General features: G+C 49.5%; 1 protein-coding gene across 2 annotated transcripts in view; it reads left to right on the forward strand.

The window, feature by feature from the left end:
* The first annotated feature begins 448 nt into the window (after positions 1–448).
* The window catches only part of RFTN1 (raftlin, lipid raft linker 1), a 198,026-nt gene continuing 184,696 nt past the window's right edge, over positions 449–13,778 (forward strand). Inside the window, exon 1 of one of the 2 annotated variants that reach the window (XM_014842166.3) lies at positions 449–855. The gene's annotated coding sequence lies outside the window, so the exon portion shown is untranslated. Of the gene's footprint in view, positions 856–969; positions 1,233–13,778 lie in introns of those variants that run through there. The other variant, XM_044754150.2, reaches the window with a different exon arrangement.

Consider the following 13,778-nt stretch of genomic DNA (forward strand, 5'->3'; position numbering starts at 1 on the left):
GTTGCAGGCCAGGATGGTTCCCTAGATCTTCTCAAACCTTCTGGACACCTGAAGTAGGTGGAATAGAGAGTGGAAAGGGGACAGTGGCACTGTCCCTCTTTCTAAGCACTAACTCCCAAGAAATAACTTAGATGCCCGGGGATGGGCCCACCTGTGGAATGGGGAGGAGGAATGGTCCGCTCTTAAGGGTCCTCGCACCCCCTAGCCATCAGCACCTTCAGCAACCCCACTCAAATTTGGAGGGATCCCAGTCCCTCACGCGCGCTCCTGACGCACAGAAGCTCGGTCAGGAGGGGTCCAGAGGACGGGTCTGCGAGCCTCGCACCTCCGCGCGGAGGGGCAGCGAGGACCGCTCGCGGGGTGGCGGCGTGTGCGGCGCGCAGGTTGCCGGCCGCGTGGAGACGGCGGCGCGGGGCGCAGAGGGGGCGCCGGGTGCGCGGGGGCGCGGGGCGGGCCGGCTGCTCCGGCGGCGGCTGTCAGGGGCCGCGCGGCTCCCCAGAAGATGCAGCGCAGCATATTTTGCACATGAGTTCAGAGGAAGAGGAAGTGTAGCCGGCGGACGCGCGGCGGCGGCGGGGGCGCGTCGGGGCTGGAGCCGGAGCGCGCCGGGCTCAGGGCGCAGCGAGCGGGAGCGCGGCGGCCGCGGGCTCCGCGGAGGGACGGACGCACCGGTCGCGAGAGGGACAGACACACGAGCACGCCGCGCCGCCCGCCCCCCCCCCCCGGTCCCCACCCGCTGGCGCCCACGCTTTCCCCGCGCCGCCTCCTCTGTATGGCACAAACTTTCCTCCCGGGACGGAACACGCTGTCTCCGGGAGCCCGCGCCCGCGTCTTCTTCTCGGCTGGTCCCGAACGGTAGGTGAGCGCGCGACTTGGGGTGAGGGCGGGCACGGGACCCTCCGTTTGGCCCAGCGGACCGGGACCCCGGGGGGCGGGGGAGCTCCGCGTGACGCCTCCCTGCAGGTTGCCGGGGCTGGGGCGTGCTTCCCAGGCGTCAGGGTTTCCAGAGGGCCACCTCCCCGCCCCGCGCACCCCCAGACCGGGTTGGATGGGGTCGGGCCGCGATTCATGGGACACAGAGGTCTTGGGCCAACTTTTTTGAGAAACAAAAAAATAATCATCCCTGGCGCGCCGAGGGGAGAGGCACCCTAGAGCAGTCTGTTGGGGGTCACGGGCTCTGCAGGCTCGGGGGCCCCTAGGACGGAAGCGGAGAGGAAGCTTCAAGGCTACAGGTGGGTCTAGGACACTGCTGCAGGGGGTCCTCGACAAAGACCAGGCGGGAGCTGGCCAAGGAGTCCGGGTTCAGGAGGGCGAGAGGCTGGGGCGGGGAGGGGAGAGGTGGGCTGGGGTCGGGTGGAGTGGAGGCGGCTCCGGCAGCCCTTCTGCGTGCGCCCTGGGAGGTGGATTTGTTGCCGGGACAGGGGTGCGGGATGGGTGGGAGCAGACGTGCCGCGCGTTCAGAGGAAGCGCCGCAGCCTCTAGAGGCTCAGAAACTCGGGGCGCGGGGAGTCCCCGGCACTGAAACCGGGCATCTCCCCTTGTGTAAGGGGGTTTCCTCCCCCGTCCTAACCCACTTTCCTAGGCTCAAGGGACGCCGGGGTGGGTGCGGATCAGGGCGGGGTGGCGGCGGCGTATATTTCAGGAAGCCGCGTTGTCAGGCACACGCACCCCGCTCCGGAGCCAGAGCTGATGCCCTTCACCTAGGGTATCGCCGTCTTTGGCAGCGAGAACCGCGTGGAGGCCAAGGTGCTAGACCCAGGCGCGCTCCCTGCTGCCTCCCGGTTGCTCTCTCAGGGCTGCCCTTATGTGGTTGTGGGTGATCCCCAGGGACGCTGGGTGGTGTCAGTGAGTTTGTTAGGAGGCTTAAAAAGAAACAAACCAAAAGTATTTTTTAAAAAAGTCTGGCACAAATCCCGATGTTTGAGTGGCTGCCCTGGTTTCCAGCAACAGTCCCTTCTTGTAATTGGTACAGCTGTTTTCAGATGCTGGACGAGCAGTCAGGCTAGGCTCCTTCAGCCACTGCCACAGTGTGTCATCTCAGGATAAGTGAGGCCCTGCCAGGAAGGAAGGCGGGGTAATGTGAGCGACCTGTGGGCCTGTGGTAGGGCGAGCTGTGCACCCCACGTGTCCCTGGCCACCGGGACTCCTAATTTGTACCTCTGAACAGCTGAATTCCCTATGAAGTTCTAGTGACCCCAGATGTCACCAAACCCCACAAAGGGGTTAAACAACAAGCTGGTTGGGGCTCTTCGGTGCATGTGTGTGCTAACCTCAGTGAAATCACTTTAACCTCAGCCCCAGCTCTGCATCCTCTTTTGCCTTTAGTGGGGTTCTGGCCCTGGACGTCATCCTCTGGCTGCATTGTGTAACAAGTCCCTGGGTTGGTTTTCCTTTGTTTGTCTTTTGGCTGCATGGAACTGGGGCAAATGGAAGTGGAGTGTGGTGCAGTTGGCTAATAGATTTGGTGCAGGAATTGAAAGAGAACAAATTGGGCATACAAGTCACTGAGTTCTTTTTCTCCCTCTTGAGCAGGAATTTTTGGCTTCCATTCAAATAATTGCTTTGTCTGCAGGGAAACAGGCAGAAAATCTTTGGCATGAGTGATGTGAGTTCCTGTAAAGCTACTTGTGTTCTTCCAGTCTTCACTTTTCAGCAGGATTGGAACTCTGTGGGCCTGTGGCTTGGTGGGCATGGGTGTCTTGCCAAATTTCTAACTTGTAGGCTAACTGTGACTCTTTCCCCTGCCCATCGCATTTTAAACATATAGAAAAGTTGTAAGAAGAGTGACCACCCAAATACCTATGTCTAGAGTCTGTGATTTTGTAATACTGGCTTTATTGTGCATCTGTCCGTCTTTTCATCCCTCTATCCATCCATCAGTACAACTTACTGTTTTATGCGTTTTAAAGTAGATTATGGACATTGGTCCAGGTCGCTCCTAAACATTTCAGCACACATTTTATTATTTGGAGTTCAGTATAGTTCATGATTTTCTTAAGGTAAAATTTGTGTACATATAGTGAAATGCACCAATCTTGAGAGCACCATTTTCATAATACTTTGACAGATGCTTATACCTTGTGTAACCCTGGTCTCTATCAAAATGGAGACTATTACCATCATCCCAGAAAGTTCCTTCGTCCTCATTCCCAGTCAGTCCTTGCCCTGACCGTATCAGTGGCAACCACTGCTGTGATGGTTTCTCATTTTAAGTTAGTTTAGCCTGTTCTTTAACTTCGTATAAGTGGAATTCTATAGTATTGTGTAAAGCTTCTTTCACTCAGCATGGTTTTGAGATTCATCCATGTTGTATGTACCAGTAATTTGGTCTTTTTCTATTGTGGAGTTATATTCCAGGATATGTCCATACCACAGTTTGTTTATATAGTATATTCCCCTGTTGATGGACACGTGAATTACTCCTATTTTGGGGGGTATTGTGAACAGAGCTGCTATGAATATTTGTGTACAAGTCTTCCTAGGGATAACTGTTCTCATTTCTTTGGGGTAAATGCCTAAGTGTGGAGTTGCTGGGTCATAGAAGAGATGTATGTGAACCTTGTAAGAAACTGCCAGACCTTTTTCCAGAGTGGTTATACCATTTTACACTCCCACCAGCAAAGAATACGAGTATGAGATTCCAGATACTATAACCCTATTTTCCTATCCCAAAGTCAAGAGCGTGATTTGACTAGTGTTCTGGAGCTAGAGGGACCCAGAAATGGAGACCACCTGAGACAGTCTGGAACGTGTTGTTTTCATAGGTGGAGGAGCTGTGAGAAATCCCTGACTCTGCCAGTAAATGGGTTTACGCTTAAAACTATTGCAGATGATAGACGAATATTTCATTTTTAGAGATCTTCAGAGAAGGGAATTCCATAGGGGAATGTACCCTTGGTTGTGAAAGAAGATTGATTGAGTGCTTTCTGTATGAAGAAAAATAACCCCCAAGCCCCACAGAATTCCACTAAACTTCTGCTTAGAAACTCCTGGGGGATTCTTGGGGTATTGCTCCGGTGGATGTGAACTTGGTGGAGATTCCCATTGGATTTCACCGGCCTGGGCAGCTGGCTGCTGAAAGCGGTTGTTTTTGCTTTGGGAGGCAGATCAGATTTGGCTTTTTGAAGGCTCAGAGAACAGCTTTACTGTTAAAGTGATTTGGCCTGTCAGTGAGAAACGTGGCCTGTCAGCACCCCTCTTATTGTCCTGCCTGGGAAAATGGGCCAGTCTCCCGCAGGTCCCCTTACACCGTAGTCCTTTCTGTGGGCCAGCAGCTGAACCTGGTCTTGGCTGGTCCAGGAAACAGGAATTGAGCCTTCCTGCTTGTGCGGGACCCCAGGATGAGATTTTTACATCTCGCCAAGGTGTCTCTGTGGGGACCAAGAATTGCTGGGGTCAGATGACAGGTGGTGTAGAGACTTGAGACATTGCACTGTGTTTGGGGACAGTTCTCATCCAACAGCCTGGTACAGTGCATTTATTGTACAGGGGCACAGAAAATGTTGGCTGAATGATTCTTGTGACTCATGGTGCCCATCTGGGGGATTGCCTCTCTGGAGAGTGACAGCGAGTGCCAAAATGTCAAGGCCCCAAGGTGTATTTTACTAGAGGCCACTTTCCTGTAGCCTGGGAGACAAGTTCACAGTGTTTGGTCCCCCGAAAACTTTGCCAACTGTAAACTTTCATTGTAGCAGCACCATTCTTATTTTATTATAAATTTCACTATTGTTACTAACAAAATAATAATTATAGCTATCACTTGCTGAGTGCTTACTCTTTCCCGGGCACTGTTAGGCACTTTATCTGCGTTTTCTGAGTTTAATCCTCACGAGAGGCGAGTACTATTATCTGCACTTTAGCCTTGAGGAAACTGAAGCTTAGCGAGGTTAAGTAACTTGCCCTAAGTTCATGTTTTCATATCTCCCAGACGTTAAGGGGAGAGATTGTGACGTTCTGATTTCGCAAATGCGGATTCTGTCTACAAGCACAGATTTCCAAATGCGTGAAGCCGTAGTATAGTAGGGATCTAAGCTGGATAGGCGAAGCAAAGGTGCAAGAAATGACACAATAGAATCACTTTCTTCAGTCTTTTATCTTTTTCTGTTTCTTTTAAGCTTTCTGTGAGTTTGGGGTGGCTGGGGCCTGTGTAGTAGCACTAATTTTGGTGACAGTTTAAGGTATTATTGGCTGATTACGATTGTAATTTTATTGTAGGAAGGAAAGACATTGTCTGCTGTTTGGTTTGGTGTCTGTAGCTGAGCTGTCTGTGGCTAGAGTAGCCGCTAGCCACGTGTGGCTATTTACGTCTAAATGTAAATAAATGAAATAAAACTAAACATGCACTTGCTCAGGCTCACTAGCCACCTTTCAAGTGCTCTAGAGCCGCGTGTGGTTATTGGCCCCTGAATTGGACAGCACAGATGTAGGCTATTTCATTCTCACAGAAAGTTCTGGTTGATGGTGCTACTCTGTAGTGAGCGTTTCTCTCTTTTCCTTCAGTTTAAGAATTGACAACCTACTTGGATAAGACTTGGGCTGTTTTTTACTGACAAAGAGATAAATTTAGCCAGGTTTTTCTTTTATGTTTACCTTTTAAAGGTTTTTTTTTTTTTTTGGTATGTGTGTGATGTTTCCTCTCATTCATGTTCAGTGTTTGACATAAATTTGCGTTTCCCTTTTCTCCTGGGTCCCCAAAGGGGCTTTCCTTATTATCATCACGTATTTTACCAAGATGCTTTCTCTGAAAAGATCGGTACGGCAGGCAAGCGATGGCCACTGCTTGAGCCCTGTTAATTCCTTGCTCTTCAAATAAGAATTCCGTTCAGCTTTTAAATATGCAATTGTGTGACTTACTCCCTACCTGGGCTGAATTCAGGAAGAAAAATCGCTCTCAGCGGGGCCAGAACCAAAGAGCTAGAAAATCAGGTCACATTCTACGCCTATGGCTACCTGCCAAGACTGGGGTGGAGGAGATGCCCTTAGGGGTACTTGACTGCTTCCTTTTGGGGTTTTCCTAGGTCTGGGCTGCCCAGTGGGGTAGGGAGTGCTGGAGAGGGCCGGCAGTTCTGTGTCTTGGTTGTACAAGATGATGGGGGGATGGTGCTGCGGCTGTCCGCTCTTCTCTGGTGTACACTACTCCAGAGTCGGGTTCAACGGAGAGGGGACACCAGCCCTCCACTGGGAACCGGGCCCAGCCAGAGGTGGAAAGTCAGCATCAGCTGTGTTTTGCTCCTTGTGAGTCTGACCAACTCTTACGCTACTTTATGAAACTCTGTTGGATGTTTCCAGACTTTTCCAACCAGGAAGCCCGCTGCACTTCACTGACAACTTTCCTTGGCTTTTACAACTAAAGTGTCCCATTTTGTTGTTCCATAGGCAGACCCCCTTAATTGTCAGCATTTATTCTTTGCAGGGCATTATCAGCTTCCATTGTGTGTGTGAGTGTGTGTGAGTGTGTGCGTCTGTTTTGAAATTCCCTGCTTTGTATTTCACCCCGAGGACGTACCTCCTGAGGAATCCTTCGAGTTTTGTGGAATAGCTCCCAAATGCCTCACATTTGGAGAAGTTGTTGTGATAGACCTTATCCATGAAGTCTGATGAGAAGAGATTAGGTTAATCACAGACTCTGGTTAATGGAACATCACCATATCATGTATTACCAAATTTCAGAAATATAAAGTACAGGAAATCAGACTGTTCACTTAAACATTTCTTTAATTTAGAGAGGTCTTCTGGGATGTTTCCAGGGTCTTGGGACACCTTATAAGCACCCTTTTCAGTGTGTTGTAATTATAGCTATAGGCAGGTTAAAAGAAATCTTTATAGTGGATCACAGGTAATGCTAGTAACAGTACTAACACGGTTAACATTTATACTGCCTTTTCTATGGGGCTGAGCTCGTCCAAGCCCTGTTAAATATTCACATCTTTAATCCTTGCCCTACAAGTAGATTCTGCATTTATCTCCATTTTATTTGTGAGAAAACTGAGGTTAAGTGGCTTCCTCAAGGTCACACCGCTAGGAAGTAGACACCGGGATTTGAACCCACGTGATCTGGCTCCAGAGCCTGTGCACCCGACCCGTGTGCTATGCTGTTAAGAAGGTGAACTTGAGAGCGACAGGCAAATATTTCCAAGGCCCTTTTCCATCCTTTACAGATAATGTGTCTTTCCTGCTCCTGAAGGATGTTGACTGAGTAGGTATTTATAGTGCGTCTGTTGGGCCAGGGTGTTGGGGTCACTGCTGTTAGGGATGAAGATGTGATTGCTGCCTTCCAGAATTTTGCTGTCACGTAGAAGATGAGGTGTTCCTAAAGCTCCAGAGCTCTCCCTTGAACTCCGGACTGGTCCACCCAGCTGCCCACCCCACACCTCCTCTTGGCCGGAGCTAACCCATCTAAAACAAACTGCTGTCTTCCTTGGCCCAGCTGCTTCTCCCACTGCCATCCCCATGTCAAGAAGTGGCTGCTGCAGCCTTGCAGTTGCTCAGGTCACAAACCCTAGAGGAGTCTTGGATGCCCTCTTTTTCTCATGCCATATTTCCAAACCACCAGTAAATCCTATTTTCTACTTTCAAAACCTCTCTAGAATTTGACCGCCGTGCACACCTCATCCTTGTCTGGTCTCCCCGCTCTCACGGTCAGCCATGGCCAGAGTGATCATGTCTCCCCCGGGCTCAGAACCTCCCCGGGGCCCCCATCTCCCTCGGGGGGAAGCCAGAGTCGATGCCCTGGCCCGCCCGGCCGCAGTCTGCTCCCCACAGCTCTAGGACTTCATGTGCTGCCTTCCTGAAGGCCCCCCACTTCACCAGGCAGGTCCTGGAATGTTCCAGCCTGTTGGCATCTGCCGCCACCTTGCCTGATACACCGTCCCTGTACCCTGTGGCTCCCTCTGTCACCTTCTTCAGGATTTTGCTTGAACGTCACCCTCTTGGTGAGGCCTTCCCTGATCACCCTGTTTTTTAAAATTGTGCCTACTTCCTCGTACTTGCTACCCCTCCTCCCTGCCTTATTTTTCTTTATTTGACATGCTTTTAAACTTGAACTTCTTTTATGATTTTTATTTGTCTGTTGTCTGTTTCTCTGCTCTTGGAGGTAAGGTCCACAGGGCAGGGTGGTTCTTCTTTGCTGTCTCTCGTTTCCCTTTGGTGTCCCCACATTGAGAATAGTGCCTTGCACATCCTAAGTGCTCAGTAAAGGAGGGTGTGATGGTTAAGTTTGCGTCAGCTTGGCTGGGCTCTGGGACCCAGTTTTTGATCAAATACCAGTCTCGGTGTTGCTGTGAGGTATTTTTTTTTACATGCGATTAACATTTAAATCAGTAAGTTTGGAGTAAAGCAGCTTACTCTCCATAATATGGGCAGGCCCCATCCAGTCACTTGAAGGACTTAAGAGAAAAGACTGAGGTCTCCCGAGGAGGAGGGAATTCTGCCTCCAGCTGCCTTGGGACTCAGTACTGTGCCATCAGCTCTTCCCTGTGTCTTTGGCCTGCTGGCCTGCCCTGCAGATTTCAGACCTACCAGCTCCCACAGTCACATGAGCCAATTCCTTAAACAAATTTGCTGGCCTTCTCTCTATGTAGATATCTGTTTATAGGCACACCCACACCCTATTCTGTTGCTTCTGCTTCTCTGGCGAACCCTAATACAGAGGGTCAAGATGGAAGGGAAAGGAGTGTCGGATGGAGGGTCCAGTGGAAGTAAAGGAATGGTGTCTGGAGGGTGCTTGATGTTTGAAAAAGATAGTGCTGGCGTAGTCCGACCTGACTGTGGGGTCCATGCAGGGGAGACGAGCCTGGGGAGGAGGGAGGTTGGGGTGAGGTTGAGGTTAAGGACTCCAAGCTGGGCAGCGAATGTGATTTATGCTCTTGGAGCCACTTGTGTGGTACAGAATGGTTAATCCGGCAAAAGCCGGTGATAGGAATTAGACAGATGAGAGACTAGGGGAAGCCAGATGTGAAGAAGGCTTTTGACAGTCTAGAAATGGCGGGTCAGTACTGAGAATGAAGGGAGGGAATTTAAAAGCAGCCCCCATCACTTTGCACCTGGTCACTTGTAGGGGCGAGGGTGACGGCAGGAGCAGGCTCATGCCTGCTGTTTAGAGGCTGCATGTTACCAGGGCAGTGATGCTACCCACAGAAGCAAGAAATGCGGGAGGAACAAGAGGCTTGTTGGGCAAGACGTTGAATTCCCTTTAGGGTATATTCATCTGGAAGTGCCAGGAAAGTTCCAAGTGAAGTTGTTGAAACAGGTCCTCAGGCCTGTCTGCCTGGAGTTGGAGAGAAGACAGCTGGAGGGAGATTGGAGAATTTTCGCCTAGAGCAGGGAAAGTGAGCCCAGTGAGAAGGGATGTGATAGCCAAGGGGAAGACAATACAATCACGCAGCTTTTTGAGCATACACAGCAATACCGTATATTGGAGGCTCCCAGACTCTGTACTAAGGCACCCCAAGGCACTGTAGCAAACTCATGGGTGCGGGGGCAGGGGAAATTTTGTGTTTTTGAGGGAAACACAGTGGTACATGACGTGTTAGATACCACACTTGCCACTAGCTGGAGGTGGTTCGCACGCAGTGTCAGCATTAGCCAGCACTATAGTCCTTTTGATGACGTCCTATCTTTGCAAAGCTGGGTTTGGGGTGGTTGCTCAGAAATCATTATGAAACAGGAAATGAGAGTGGTGGTGTCCAATCCAGGGTTTGAGAAGTTGTTCTGTGCCGAGCAGAGGCACGCATCCCATTAGGAAGTAACTATGGTAATTTAAGAGTGAAGGAAGAAGACTTTTTCTTTCAATGTAGGTGTTCTGGTTTTTCGAAAGGCTACTGAGTTGTTAGGACATAATTATTAAGTTGTTTGGACTTGACTACTTCATAAATAGAACCGTGTGTATTGCTGTTAGCCTAAAGGGTGCCGTGGACGGGGGCGTCTCGGAACCCTCGCCATATATTGCTCGGGGGGTTTTCTCAGATTGTAAAAGAGTGAGAGTGGGGTAGAAGATAGGGAAGAAAGGGATGGGCATGAAGCCGTATCCAAAAAGTCAGATTTCTTCAAAAATAAAAGACGTGAAGCAAATAAATTAAAATGTAAGCAGTTAAATGCAGGTAGTTGGTATGTAGATGTCTCATTTTCTCTCCTTATCCATATGTTTGCAGTGGCTTGTAATGAAAATAGTTGTAAGAGACCGAGAGAGAGGAGGGCTGGGGTTAGAAACTGAGAGGTGCCGCCGTGTTGGGGAGGACAGCAGAGAGCCTGGGAGGGGAGTGTCTGAGGTACAAGGAGATTCAGGAGGTGGTGGGTGTGGAACCAGGGGGTCAGCAGGGCCTCCTTCTTCTGGACTTTCGTTCTTAGCCTTGGTTAAGAGGCTTAAGAAAGATCCTGGGCCCTGCTGAGGCCTGGCGTTAGGAGATTGGAGGGGGTTAGGACCCGGGAAAGATGGTTTGCTCCTCCAACCTTGATTCTCAACCCTGGCTGCCAGTTAGAATCACTTAGGGGGTTTTAAAGAATCCTGATGCTTGGGCCCCACCCCAAAATGCCCAGGCATCAGGACTTTAAGACAGTTCTCCAGATGATTCCAGTGTGCAACCAAGATGGGGAGCCATGGCCATCCCCAGGGTTTCTCACACTTGACTGTGATTCAAACTTGAATGAATCTCTTGTCGTTCAAATGCGGATTCTGGTTCCACAGGCCTGGGTGTGGCCTGAGCTCTGCATTTCTCACAGGCTCCCAGGGGAGGCCAGTACTGCTGGTCTGAGGACCACACTCTGAGTAGCAAAGTTCTTTTGAAGGGGAACTGTTTTTCGTTAAGGTTGGTTGTGATGGAGACCAGTAGGAGAGCAGAAAGGTCGTCTGGGTCAGACATCCACTGAGACGTGGGGGTGGGTGTGGGTGCTAAGCGGGTGTTTTCTTTTGATTATCTAAATATCCCTTTTATTCCTTATCTTTTGCCATGCAACACATGACTCCTAGCCTTGGCAGCTGAAAACAACAATAAACGTTTATCTCGCCGGGTTTCTTGAGTTAGGAATCCGGCAGCAGTTTAGCTGGGTGGCGCTGACTCGGGGCTCTCCTGAGGTTTGCTCAGGATGTCGGCTGGGCTGAAGACTGTGAAAGAGCGAAGGATCCACTTCCACATGGGTGTTGAGTTAGTACTGGCTGTTGGGTAGAGGTGGAAGTTCCCTACCCTGGGGACTTCTCCGTAGGGTTAATAGAGCGCCCTCATAATATGGCAGCTGGGTGCCCCCAGAGTGCGTAATCCAAGAGAAAGTGCGGTAGAAATCGCAGTGTCTCCTGTAAGCCAGCCGTGGAAATCACACTTGTCATTTCTACAATATCCTACTGGCTGCACAGGTCAGCCCTATTCAGTGTGGGCGGGGACCACTTACGAATACCAAGAGGATTATTGAGGACCACGTTGCAGGCTAGCTATGACACTCCCTGTTGGTTTCAACTAGAAAAATAATGCATGCGCCACACAGAAAACTTGAAAAATATAGAAAACTATAAAGAGAATGTCATCTACACTCTCATGACCCAGAGGGAGGTTCTGTGAACGTTATGGTCTGTGTCCTGCCAGTTAAGAAAAGAATGTGGATTTTTACATGCAGATACACACATAGACACTTAAAGAAAGTGGCACCAGACAACTACTGGTTCATAGAGATTGCTTTTTATGTGGCAGCGAATCAGGAACACTTTCAACCGGGTAAATTTTAGTTATCCTTGGGTTTCTGTCTTAGATTATGTTTGCAGGATATCAAGATTTGACACCATCTGAATAGTGGACTGATTTTCAAGTTTTCATTTACATTTCCTGGTTGAGAGATGTCCCTCTCACGTAAAAACTTCTTAATTTGGATCCTCAGTTCTTACTTTGGGTGCTGGAACGATGTAATAAACATACTCGAGGCTTCAGATATGGGATTTGAGTGTAGAAATAAAAAATAAGTGTGCCAGCTGATCCAGCATCATTGCATATAATTGCCCCATCTCTGGTTGCTTGTCATGAGCTGTTGGCAACTGTTAAAATTAGCTTTACAGTCTGCCTGAGATTAGCAGCAAGTGTGGAAGATGAAGCCTCACTCTTAATGAAGCTAATTTGTATTTGAAAATATAACTACATGTGTTGCCCCCATTATTTAAATATGTGCATGCTAGTTGATAGTAAAAATGAACCTTTAAGCTGAGATTTTTATAAACCCTAGCTGAAAAATAACCTTTTAAGGAAGTGATCCTTTTTGAAGTGGTTTTCCAGTGTTTTTTATGGGCATCTCCGGAAGCATTTCAGAAACCAATTAGAAATACTTTTAAAATAAACGTTTAAAAATTTCGACATTTAAAATGACACAGGGCATCGTGCCCCATCTCTGATCAGCCTTTTCTGGAACAACATCTATGGTGAGGTGCTCTCTGTTTCCTATCACAGCAGTTTCCCCTGAAGGCCTTGTACTCTGCCCAAACTTCTAGAACAGCCAGCCCCACTGCACTGTGTGTGTCTGTCCATTATGTTTCTCCTCCTTTCACCTGCGATCTGAGGGTAGGGTGTAGTCTTCCCATTTTTTATTTCCTAATTGAGGGCCTGACTCAAAACAGATCTTACTAAATGTGTGTTGAATGAATGAATGCATGAATTTGGAATGTGGGTGCCCTTCCTCATGGAAGGTTCCATGAAGGAACAGTCATGGAGCTGATGGTTCCTGCATGAAGCTGGTCCACCATACATCAATGACACACCCCATTCTAGGTTTGATTCAGAAAGAATTGATTTTCCAGAATGTCACCATTTGAAGGATCTTTGCTTTCTGGTCATCTGCAACGTCTAACATCCTCTCCTTGCAGTCGGGTCTCAGAACCTCCCAGTGATTACCTTATTTTCCTGCTTAGTCAGCATCCAGTTCCTCATTCCTTTTACCCAATTTCTGCTAGAGACCTGTAAGTGTATGTTGGCTCTTTTCCCGCTTTCTCACCATAGGAATGGGGACCTGATTTCCATTAGGCGTCAGTGTGGAGGGGCCATAGGGATTTGGAGGGGCAGGGCTGTAGGGCTCGGATGGAGCACAGAAAAGTCCTGGGAAAATATCATCACATATGGGTGAGTTTTGGCAGGTGTCCTTTCCAAGATAGACAACGAAAGGAGAAATAGCCACGAATAGCACCGCGGCTCATGCTTCATCCAGTGAGCCGATGCCCCAGGATGAGCAGGAGGTGAGGGGGCTAGCCCATTGGTCTCTCGGAGGGTCTCACCTTCCACGTGTCTCTCGTGGGGTCAGCATCTGGCCACCCTGAGTGTGTAAGGGGAAGTGTTGTTCAGTAGCAGGACCCTGCACTCGCCGTTCAGCCCAGCAACCCCACTCCTAGTTATTACCTGGAGAAATGAAGACTTGTGTCCTCGTAAAACCTCTGCGTGAGTGTTTATAGGCACTTCATTCGAACCAACCCAAACTGGAAATAACTCAGATGTCCTTCCGAGGGTGAATGGCTAAAACAGGGCCCCTAAATGCAGGCCAACCACCACTGGTGCCCGACGGAGGAGACAGCAGGCCATGGTCATTTTGAGCAAACTCAGTGTGTAAGTTACCTGTTGTGTGACAAACCACCCCAAAACTTAGAGGCTCAAAACAGCGGCAGTGGTGTATCTTGCTCCGGGAATCTGCGGTTTGGGCAGCCTCGGTGGGAGCAGCCTGTCTCTGCCCTGCATGGTGTCAGTGGCTTGCCTGAGACAGAGGCTCAACTTCCGCGATGGCTCACTGGCAGGAGAGCTGGCAAGTTGGTGCCAGCTGTTGGT

Source organism: Equus asinus, chromosome 21, assembly GCF_041296235.1.
Source record: "Equus asinus isolate D_3611 breed Donkey chromosome 21, EquAss-T2T_v2, whole genome shotgun sequence".
NCBI lineage: Eukaryota > Metazoa > Chordata > Mammalia > Perissodactyla > Equidae > Equus > Equus asinus.